General features: G+C 38.0%; 1 protein-coding gene and 1 long non-coding RNA gene across 6 annotated transcripts in view; one reads left to right on the forward strand and one right to left on the reverse strand.

The window, feature by feature from the left end:
• ZNF385D (zinc finger protein 385D) overlaps window positions 1-12,192 on the reverse strand; it is a 940,329-nt gene that overhangs the window by 323,179 nt on the left and 604,958 nt on the right. The window lies entirely within an intron of this gene.
• The window catches only part of LOC144579940 (uncharacterized), a 29,805-nt gene that overhangs the window by 12,103 nt on the left and 5,510 nt on the right, over window positions 1-12,192 (forward strand). Inside the window, exon 2 of the long non-coding RNA XR_013528697.1 lies at window positions 10,953-11,008. This is a non-coding gene — a long non-coding RNA (uncharacterized LOC144579940). The remainder of the gene's footprint in view (window positions 1-10,952; window positions 11,009-12,192) is intronic.

Raw genomic sequence — 12,192 nt, forward strand, 5'->3', positions numbered from 1 at the left:
TCTTACTCTTGACCTTGAAGAATTCTCTGTACATTTTGGCTGATAATTCTATTCTTTAACATAAAAAACTTTTGCAAATATTTTCTCCCTCTCTGTGGCTTCACTCTTTTCTTTATAGCGTCCTTCACAGCAGAATATTTTAAAAATTTGCTGAAGTCCAGCTTATCAATTCCTTCTTTGGATCATGGCTTGGCATTGTATCTAAAAAGTCATCACCAAATCCAAGGTCATCTAGGTTTTCTTCTATGGTATTTTACAGGAGTTTTACAGTTTTGCATTTTACATTTATGTCTGTGATCCATTTTGAATTACTTTTTGTGAAGGGTATAAGGTCTCTGTGTAAGTTCATTTTGTTTTCAAGTGGATTTCCATTGGTTTCAGCACCGTTGTTTGAAAAGACAGAGTGAACTAAGAATCCACTTTCTTTATTTATTTGTCTAAATGTATATCCAGTTGTCCCTATTTATTTAAGAATTTCTGTTTTCACCAGTAAATTGAAATATCATTTTCTTTCATAGTCTAAATCCCCATATACCAAAGTATTGAGATTTACTTCTTAATATTCTAATATGGTTTTTGTATTTGTCTATTATTCAAGACCAAATTATTTAATTATTATGTTATTTTGGTATATTTTAGAATATGTTTCCCCTGGCAGAACATTCTTTTTTATAATTTCCAAGAAATCCATTATGTTTCTTCTTTCAGATAAATTATAGTATCATTTTGCCTAGTTCAAGGTCAACTACTATTAGTATTTTGAATGCAATTGCATGATGCTTATGCATTAATTTACAGAGAGCCAACAATCTTTTGATATTAAATTAGGGAGGAGTTTGTGAAAATACTGATTCCTGGGCTCTATCCATGAAGATTCTGATTGTAGATCTAGTCTAGGCAATAGAAAACCTAAAACATTCAGGTTTTTTTCAGATATGTTTGAGAAACATGAAAATTCAGAGAAAAGTATATTTATTCTTTTTATAATAATTTTTTTCTTGTTAATAAACCTTTTATTTTAGATGGTCATTCTAAAGAAAGCGCTATTTTCAATGAACCTTATTGACGAATTTGTGAGATTTATATGCTCTTATATAAATTATTTAAAAGACAGAAGAGACTGAATAAAAATGAGTACTTACATTTTTGGAAATACAGTAGGGAAAAACTGTATCAAGTAAGATGGGCAACATGAGGTAAAGACACAGAAGGTTAAGACATGAGGAATTATTCTACAGGGCTGGATGTGAGGTTGAGGTAAGGAGAGTTTTATAAAAATAAAACTTCATGGTAAATTTGAGCCAAAACCTGGGCTGTACTCATCACCTAGATAAGAAATTTAGACTGTACATATCAGGAAATAAGAACCATTGGAGGCATTTTCATATGTGTCTATGTGCTGTGGGATTAGCCTGTCTGTAGCTATACCATGGGACAGCCAAGTTTTGTTTGAGGTGGAAGCCTAAGAGACTCAAGACAGGAAACTCATTAGGGATGATTATTGCATTTACTAGAGATAAATGATGCACACTGCTGACAGTGAGGAATGGAATGAGGGAGACCTGATCATGCCTTTGGGACTCCTGTGGGCTGCAGTGATTTACTGCTCCAACAAGTTCCACCCTTTTATCTCCACAGCTATGTAGGATCAGGAAATTTTAGGGTTTGGAGGGATCTTTGAACTCATTTAGACTTAGCCAAGTGCAGAGATCCACCTACATTCAAATCTAATGCAAAAACTGGTAGGCTGGAGGTTTGAATCTGGTAAGCAGAGATTTAACTTCTTGTTCCTCCACACTATATGACATTGGGAAAGTAACAATGACATTTTAAATTTTCATCTGTAAAATAAAAAGGATAATACTCATCTGCTAGATGTGTTGTGAAGAAATATTAAGATGATGAACCAATGACCATCCCTTATATCCCTAGGAGAGCAAAGAGTACTAGAAAGCAGTCAACATACCTGAATTCTAGGCGGCCCTCACTGTACCACTCACTACTGGTTGCTTATTTGGGCTAGCCAATTAAATTTATGAATCTTTATTTTTTTAATCTTAAACATAAGGTTAAGTATATAAGGTGACATGCTTACATATAAAGATGTCAGATGTGATTTCAAGGTGCCATCTATATATAAAATTCTTCTATCACATATTACAAAATGCCTACACAGTTAATAGGATGGGGGAGAACATTAAATGGCTCAATGAACAGAGGGGGTGTAAATTAGGACATTAGACTGATTTCTACACAGCATTCCTAATTAGCATATCATTAAGTGCCGTGATTGACTGCTTTCCTTCACTTCACTCACATCACTAGGAACTGCAAGGCATAGTACAAAGAGATAGCAGGTAACTGGAGAACATCTCTCCCACACAAGAGAAATACTGATTGGTTGCCTTGTCCTGTAGGATTGGGCTTTCAGTATTGTTCATACAATAGCAGGGTTTGCTGTGATTGTCCTGAAGACTCTAATAGAAAGAGCTGGGAAAATGAGCACCACTATTTTATATAAATGTCCGTACTACCAAGATTCCACAGAAGTGGAATTCCAAGAATTGTAGCTGCACAAAAAATACCAAAGGGGAGTGTCAGCATTTTGGCACTCAAGTCCTCTACTCAGAAAGTCTTGGACTGAATTATCTGCATGACATTTTCAATCTATTTCCCTCCTACTTGGTAGAAACTTAGCCTTCTAAGCTTCCTGAAATTGCTCTGTTTTGTAAAATAGAGATAATGACATCTAGTTATTAAAACAACAGCCTTGCTTTAAGGAGTAAGTGAGTGCTTGCTTGTAAACAGCTCAAGAGCTCAATAGATGATGGCGTCATTGCTGCTTAGTAATTTTGTTTCCTTCATAAATGTGACATCTTCCTTTTTTACCATAAAGACATGCTATAGATATTCCAAATTATTTCCAAGACTATTGTGTGCTAAATAAAAATGATTTTTAAAAAGAAGAATATGGAATTGGAAATAGAAGAACCACTGAAATGTGGAATAATACAAATGTGCTTTTGCCTCTTAATGTCCATTGAGTTTTTAAAAAGGAATATTTCCAACCGTATTTAAAACTGCCTTTGGTTTTCTAACTGCCTTACGAGATTTCTCAAGGATCAACCTTCTGGTTTTGAAGCAGAAGGGTAAAATTTCACTTACAAAGTGCATTCTTCTTGTTGCATTTATCCCCATTTGCAAAGCACAGGTCATCTTTCAATTTTATGGCACCACTGCTTTTTTGAATAATGAGACTAACATCCATACGGAATTAGCACAATAGAAGTGAAATAGAGAAGTCGACTGGGGAGGGGAGAGCAAGAACAAAAAAAGCAGGAAGCTGTTTCATATTGTTCTATCCTAAAACTCCATGCTCTAAGAGGTCTTCAAGGCAGTGTATCAGTTTAAAAGCAGTTATTCTACTTTTCAATTATAGAAATATGTATAGAAATTGATCAATAAAAAGTTTCCATAGGGAATTTTGGCAATAAGCATAAGAATTAAATATGCCTTGCCCCAGAATCCACTTTTCTTTCTTTTTTTTTTTTTTTTTTTTTTGAGACAGAGTCTCGCTCTGTCACTCAGGCTGGAGTGCAGTGGTATGATCTTGGCCCACTGCAACCTCCGCCTCCTGGGTTCAAGCAATTCTTCCTCGGCCTCCCAAGTAACTGGGTAACAAGTACTCACCACCACACCTGGCTAATTTTTGTGTTTTTAGTAGAAACAAGGTTTCACCATGTTGGCCAGGCTGGTCTCGAACTACTGACCTCAAGTTATCCTCCCTCCTTGGCCTCTCAAAGTGCTGGGACAGCAATACCCCTTCTATAGGTAAATACGTGTGTCCATGTGACAAAGAATTATTATGCCCTATAATAATCATTGTTTTTACAAGTCAAATAACAGAAATAAAGGCCAGCAAAATAAATCATATGTCCCTGCATTAGAATACTATGTAGCCATAAAATAAAAAGAGTGAGAATCAATATACGATAAATAAAACAATATGGAAAACAAGGTACACAAGTACTTCCTTTTTATGTATAAACAAGAGGGGGATATATATATATACATATATATATACACACACACACATACATACATACACACAAACACACATATACACATGTAAGATATATATGTGTGTGTATATATATATATATATGATATTATATTATATATATATATTATATATATATACACACACACACTCCCTTCCATAGAATTTAGTCTCTCAAATACAACAAAATGCACTGGTGGTGGTTGGGGAGGATTTAGTTTTCACTATTTACACTTTTATAATACTCAATTTAAAAACTACATGTATAATCTTTTTGAAAAATACAGAAATATTTTATTAAACATATTCCAAGAGTGCATGAGTTCTCTTAGTTCCTGGTGCTCTAAGGGTCTAAAAGATGTTTGGATTATTATCTGATAAGAAGGATCACTGCACACGTGGCACATTGTCTGATTTGCCCAGGAAGAAGAAGTAAGAAAGCAGCGTTGTTCCATTTGGAAGAGTCTGGTTCCTCATCAGGCACAAACTCACAAATTTAAAGGGCATAGTGCATCTCCTAGCTCATAGTACTCATGTAAAAATAAATGACCATCAGTGTGATTAGCATTATTTGTAAGTCACAATTCTGGAGAATTACAGGGGTTGGTGCTATATTCTCCATGGACAGGATTTTATATCTGCTGCCCTGTGCAGACTATCTGAAAGGGACCTGGAATCTTTCCCTGATCTCAGCCTCAAGCCCCACCTGCCAGGTAGCTACTTGGCTTGTACACTGAGAGGAGTTTTGTTTGTGCATAGGTTCTCTTGTTAATTGGCTGCCTTCTTCAAAAAAACTGCTGCTCTATTTAGATGGTGAGAATATGCTCCTAGGTTTGAGCTGTCAGACTGGAATTGACTCAAGGTCACATGGAAGGGTATGGTCGGTCATGAGGTCTGCGTTATGCAGCCGGACATCTTGGTATGACCTGGCTCACCCACTGATTTTAGTCTTGTTTTAATGTCACTGTACCTTGGTTTTTCCATCTAGACACAGGAATACTGATAATTCTTCCATGTCAGAGCTACTGTGAAGACTGGTTGGGTGGCCATACTTACAAAAGTGGCTGTCAGAGACTAAGCACTTACTAAATCTTAGCTATTATTAGTAAATTACAGCTCTGCCTTGTGAGGTAGAGTGAGTTGCCCTTAGTATCTCAACTGGATCGGAAGCTGAGGCTCAGGACAATTCACTCAAATTCACACCACTATTTCAGGACCTGGGTTTTAATGTTTAATTTGAGTATTGATAAAAGCCAAATACAAAGTTTTACTACTCACTTAGCCTTGATTTTTCTATCTATGAAAAAAGACTTTGGCCCCTTATGTTTAATTCCCTTTCAGAAGGCTTTGACTACAGTAAGCAGTGTTGAAAACAGAGACGAAAATCTCCCAAGTTTACATCTAAGATGGAAATAAAGAAAAGTGTGATTATTTTGGGTCCCTTCCACAATTGCACTTTATACTTAAAGAAAGCAAGAGTAGCTTCTGCTTTGTTGCTCATTTGTTTTCTTGTTTAAAATACCAGTCAGCAGCAGTTCAGGCCCAGTAACATCTTTTGTGGAATAATCTACTGCTTGTAGCTGCCCCACTTACTAGTGATCATAGGAAAACAAAAGTGCACTGTGCTTCCCAACTAATCATCACGTATCTAGCCGACTAAATGCTCTGAGAAGCGCATTGCATTTGACAGGAGGTGAGGGAATTGGCTTTCCTAGGTGGTGACTGGCAAAGACAGCCTCATTCTCTCCACACCATCCAATTGAGCAAGAGGAAGTAGAGCCTAAGGTCACTACTGAAAAGTCACTTGCATCAGACAGAGATTCCCACAGCTTGCTATCACACTCGATAAACATTTATGAATCCCGTGTTCTTGTGCCAGGCTCTGTGCTAGGGCGTGCATGAGTTAAAAGTTTTTCTCTCTTTCTCTCCATGGACACTGTTAGTGGAAGCTGTGGTGGAGGAGCTGCCTTGTCTGTGTGTGTTGTTTTAAGGATATCGATTGTTAACACAATGATGGGTCAGGAGATGGAAGGCACAGTCATTAGCTGCAGCCGCCCTCATAAGTTGTTACAGAGCTCAGAGAAACACTAATGGATAAACAAGGTCGACAGGAACATGAGGGGCCAGATCAGAATGTCCCAAGGTGGCAAAGTCTTAGCCAGGCTTTTCGTTCCCTCAGCAGCAAACAAAAAAACATTAGTATTGATGTTCAGGGTAGGCAAAGTGTACAATGAAGAATGACTTCATTCTAGCTCGCCCATCATAACAAGGGCAAGAGATGATTTAAAAGCTGCCCTCCTTGTACAGAGATGATGCAATAAAGATGATCCATGGTCACCTGCGCTTGATCTATTGGGTATTTCTTCTTCTTTACAGTAATGGAAGGGAGTACCGACTCAGGTCTGTAAACAGTAATAGCACTGCGAACATTTACTGAATGTGAACCTTGTGACAGCATTTCCAGTGCTTTCCATATGCCATCTAAGTTAATCCTTACAAAGACTCTCTAAAGTGTCATTTATTATTCCTGCTTCACAGATTAAGAAACTGATGCTCAAAGAGATCAAGTTGCTTGCCCAGCTTCTCCCCACTCTTGATCGTTGAAGCTAAGGTTCAAATTCAGTCTACAGAAACTAGAGTGGCAAGTTCATCCCAGTACACATGAGAGTTTCTCAGTTTTGACACCGAAAGTCCAATGTCCTGAAAACCCTATCAGTCCCAGGCACCATGAAATCATTAGTCACCGTAATTGGAACTCAATCCATGGACCCAGCAGTGTCTGGTAGAATAGAAAGAGGGATACTTAGTTGGAAACTTAGACCTGATGTGCGAAAAGTCGTAGCTCATCTAACTGGTCTCTAAAGCCGAACTACTCAAAGTGTGGTCAGTGGGTGGACCAGAAACATTCAACATCATCTGGGTACTTATTGGAAAGGCAGAATCCTAGGCCACATCTCAGACCCACTGAATCAGGATCTATATTATCATATAATCTTCAGGTGATTTGTACAAACACTACATTTTGGGAAGCAAGATTTCAAAATCCTTTCCAGAACTATATTATTGTGATCCTGAATCAACTAGTGCAATATGGAATTCTTTTGGGTACCAGATTTATAAAGGGTCCCAAGTAGAAAGGCAGGGTTCCCAGCCATTAGAGATGTTCACTGTGGAAACCAGGGAGGAGCAGCACAGGCAGTGTGTCATCAGGCCCACACTTCACGCCATAGACTGATTTCTGTGAGAGGAGACACCCTGTCGTGGAGGAGCAACCCAGGCTTTGGACTCAGACTGGCTTGGGCTGGAATCCTGACCCAGTCAACTGCTGCCCAGGTGACCTGGGGCAATCTGGAACTTCCTAGGACCTCAGGATGCTTTCTGTAAAATGGTTAAAACTATCCAACTCAGTGGTTCTCAGTTCTGGCTGTCCTTGATAATTAACTGAGGGGTATTAAATGAAAATGCAGATGCCTGGCTCCACCTTCAGAGAATTTGGTTACACTGGACACTTTGATGTTAGTATCATTTCAGAGTTCGCCAGGTCATTCTTTTGTACAGCCAGGGTTTAGATCCACTGATGCTCCCCTTAAGGCTGGTGGTGATGTGCCAATGGAATAACTCATGGCAGCGCCTGGCACAGGCAGGCATTCAGCCTATATTCAATTCCTCTTCCATGAGCAGTGGCCATATCACCTGTTAACATCAGGACTGTCACAAAGGGAGCTGAAAATTCACAAAGGAAACCAAGAGGTCCATAAAGCTTATACTTTGAGCTTCTCACTACAATATTTGTACTTACTCATCTAAAAGTAAGAAAAAAACCAGATGAGTGCCATAAATGAAGTGATTTACCAGGTTAGTATTTAGGATCCTACACAACTTTTCTTTTAAAGGAAAAATATTAATCAATCTGCCTTCCAATGTACCTTTTAACTGATACATTTTCCTTGGTATACAAATGCCCACAGACTTCTAAGCTATAGCCCAGCATTCCTCAGGGCAGTTAATTAAAACACCTGGTGGTAATGGTGACTTCCATATTCTGTGCTGCAAGTGAAACACTTCCCAGCAGTTACTGTGGTGTTACCTCAAAACCAGAGTGCTGTAAGCTGTAAATTGTCACAGGACTTTATAAGCAGGCCTTGAGAGAGATGCTAATAATTTTATACAGGAAGGGCAGAATATTTTGCCTTGATTTTTTTTTTTTTAATAATAGGTCCATTCAGCCAAAGAAATCTGTCTTTAAAAGTCCAGCAACACATGGAGGGATAGATAAAAATCAATACTAAATTCCTCTTCATGTCCCAAGAAAGTATTAATAAACTCTCTCAGTTTTCAATATGTCTATCCACACTAGAGTCTTGGAGGGGAAAGAGTATGGGGCATGGAATCTCAGGGTTCCTGCCCTGCTCACTTTCACTTCCTGCCTCTGAGTCTGAACTTTCCCATTGTTATAGAATAATGACAAAGAATAGATTAGATGTGGCCTCAAAGGTATGTTTAAACCACAAAACAAGAGGCTATTTAAGTAACAAAATGCTTCTTCCCTCAGTTGCCTCAGTTATCCCTGCTGGAATGCTAAACTGCATAGCTGAACATTTATTTCCAAGCTGTTATTTTTCAAACTCCCTCCTTCTTTTACTGATTCACTTGGTTTTTCACAGTTTCACACCCATGTATAAACAAGAAGGCGCTTTGCAGATTATAACCTTTTGTATTCAAATTTCAATGAACTTCACTAGCAGACTTTTTAACTATTAAATACTGATGGAAAGAAAATTTCAGTAATTTGTCCAAAGCCACACTACCAGAAAGTGACAAAGTAGATACTTGAACCAGGAGTATTGGTGAAGAGCTGCCAAAAGCTCTTGAACCATACTTCCTTTCCCTCTTAAGTGTATCTTCCCCAACCAAACTCTCACTGAGACTTCAAGTGGCTTGCAGAAATACTCTCCCATTTAAATTGCCACTTACAGATCAGGGGCAAGATCTCCCTGCCGGTCTTTGGCCAATTTGTCCTGAGATCTATTCTTGCTCTTCCTCTTAGCTGCAGGTGCGGAGGCTGACAATTGCAGAATACATTTCTCAGGCCACCTCAGTTGGCCTCGGCTCAGTTATACCAATGAGAGGCAGAAGGCAATGGACTGCAGGGAAAGAGGAAGGCAAGAAGCCAGGGTATTTTTCTGTCCCTCTCTGAGTGCAATGTGGGATCCCCATATGATTCTAACTCCTGCCAGGAGGCCCTTGGCCCTGGCCTTCAGGACTCTATCTCTTGTGTTTCCATCTATAGCTACTAGTTTCTTGCTGTTGCTACTCTATGGATTGTTTCACCATTCCCCATGTGGCTTTTCAGCTCATCCATCACTTATGTAACAAATTATCTACATTAAATTCTTTCTATGTAATTTACAAAGCATGGTTCCTATTTCCTAGTTCGATCCCAACAGGCAATATCACTTTGCTCAAATTTCATACATTTGTATATGAGTTGAAAAAAAGAAATAAAGAATTAAACGTAACTAACTCTTTACCATGTACTTTCTAGTGATAGGCACTTTTATGTGTATAGCATATTTTAGTCCTCAAAATGGAACCATGAGAAACATTATTATTATTCTCCTTTTACAAAGAAACGAAACATCAAAAATGTGAGATGACTTTCCCAAGGACACAGAGCTATTGAAGGGAAGAGCTACAATTGTAAAGTAGGCCACTTTCTTCTTTATCAGTCATGGAACAAAGACTAGACTGGGATTCCATCTTGAACAAATGGTGGAGATGGGGTCACTGCAAATATGAAAGAGTTCGTAGCACAGATAACTTAGAATTTTTTTTTACAAGCATTGAGTTAAATAGTGAGACAGCAAAAACAAACAGTATGTAACTAATATAAGCTTTAATGTCTATATTAAAGACAGTTAATAGAGAAGCTGAGGCATTAGAGAAAGCCTGGATTCTTTCTGCCTGAAGCCAACTGTCTTAGTCTGTTCTGGCTGCCATGACAAAATACCACAGACTGGAGGGCTTAAACAACTGACATTTATTCCTCACAGTTCTGGAGGCTGGGCAGTCCAAGATCAAGGTATAAGCCTGGTGTGATTTTAGTTAGGCTTTCTTCCAGGCTTGCAGCAGTTACCTTCTTGCTGTAGCCTCATATGGTGGAAAGAGAAAACTCTCACATCTTCTTCTTCTTATAACGACACTAATCCCATCCCGAGGGTTCCACCATAATGACTTCATCTAAACTTAATTACCTCCCAAAGGCCCCACCTCCATACTATCATATTAGGAATTAGGGCTTCAATTTATACATTTGGGAAAGGGGAACACAAACATTCAGTCCATAGCACTGATGCATGTCTTCTAAGCAGAATTCATATTTTCTGACTATTAATTATTTGATATAAAAAGACAAGGCAGAATAAACTTATAAATTATGTTCAGACTTCTGTTATGAATTGTGATTTCACAAAGTCAAGTCAAAACACAAACATGTATTGAATACCAGTCACTTGATTCATTTCTCTATCAGCTGGAACATTTTTTCAAGTATTACTATTACAAATAATCTTCCAGTCATAAAAATATCTCCCTACCCCCATTCTCCATTGTGAAGAGCACTAAGGTAAGTCTCAGAAGTATTGACATAGAGTCTACACATTACCAGTCACTAGCTTTATGACCTTGAGAAAGTTGTTTTAGTCATTTGAGGTTCAAATTCCTCATCTAAAAATAGGAATAATTATATTTTGTTGACTTCCCACATGGGTCATTTTGAAGATATAAAAAGCAAAATGTTGACACATTTTGAAAAATACAAATTGCTATACAAACGTAAGGGACTATGTTTATTAAAGTACATTTATATTCATTATTGCATTTTTATCCTCAGAGCAATCTGCCACAACTACTTTCCCTCATCAGCAAAATGCATGAATATGAAAAAAGGTAAGCGTGAAGAGCAACTTTACTAAAGCCCTGCCAATAGTAGGCAAAATTATATCCATTTTCTTCTACCATAATAAATGACAGCCTTCAGAGGTGGAGACTTTCCTGAACATTTTTAGCTACTTGTGCATCTAAGGTCTTTTCTGCCCATCCCAGCCTCCTGGCAACGAAATGCCAACATCTGGAGAAAATTCACTTAAGCAAAGTGAAGCTGAAAACTGAAATTATGACCAGGTAATTTGTTATAAACTATAATTTTGCTATCCTATATAATTTTAGGTATGTTTCAGACATTTTTGTACATTGGTCTTAATATTCTGTAGTTATCCCTGGCTTCACACTGCAGAGTTCTATGAAAGAAGCAATTGGAAACAGAAAAAATATTATAGAACTCTTTACATTTAATTAAAAATTAATTTCTATGTCCTATCCTTACTAGGAGTTGGATTAAAAAACAAACAGCTAGTGTTTCAGCAGCAAAAGGGATTGTTTCTCTAGTCAATGCACAAGTACTAGCTTTCGTAAGGAATATCAGCCTTAGGGAATGCATGGAGGAAGTGGATTTCCTTCCTCTCTGATCTCCAACACCCATTCAGTCTTGCACATCCAACACATATTTCTAAGTGCCTGGCGCTAAGAAAAGTGCTGAGGATGTAGATTAAACAACATTTATCCATTAAAACTCTCAGCCTACCAACCCCATTCCTGCCCCCATAGCACCCAGCCTCCTTTGGGGCAGACATTTTCTGTCAATGTCAATCCTGATACGGCTGCAGATTTCCTTTCTGACCTTGGCCAGGTTACTTTTCCTTTTCCTGTCAACTTACAGAAATGTAATATTGCATGAAGAAAAAACTGAAAGATTGATAAAAAAAAAAAAAAGAAAAGGGATTCACTGCATCCCAGCCAATGCCCTAATACAGGTATATGCATTTGAGGTTTTGGAATCAAGACAGTTTCATGAAAATACCTTCCATTTTCAAGGCTGTGTAAACCTAGAGTTCATATTCAATCAGGGCTGACTTCCAGCTGCTTCATAACGATTTTAACGCTGCGACAGAGCAAAGCATCTTCCTATTTTCAATCCTAGCAATTTGGTTCAAGCATGATCTCAACCACTTTAAGCTTTGATATTTCTAGCCACCTCTTAGCTTGTATTTTCTCTTAATGCCAGCAATCATGTG

The sequence above is a fragment of the Callithrix jacchus genome, chromosome 17 (assembly GCF_049354715.1).
Source record: "Callithrix jacchus isolate 240 chromosome 17, calJac240_pri, whole genome shotgun sequence".
Classification (NCBI taxonomy): domain Eukaryota; kingdom Metazoa; phylum Chordata; class Mammalia; order Primates; family Cebidae; genus Callithrix; species Callithrix jacchus.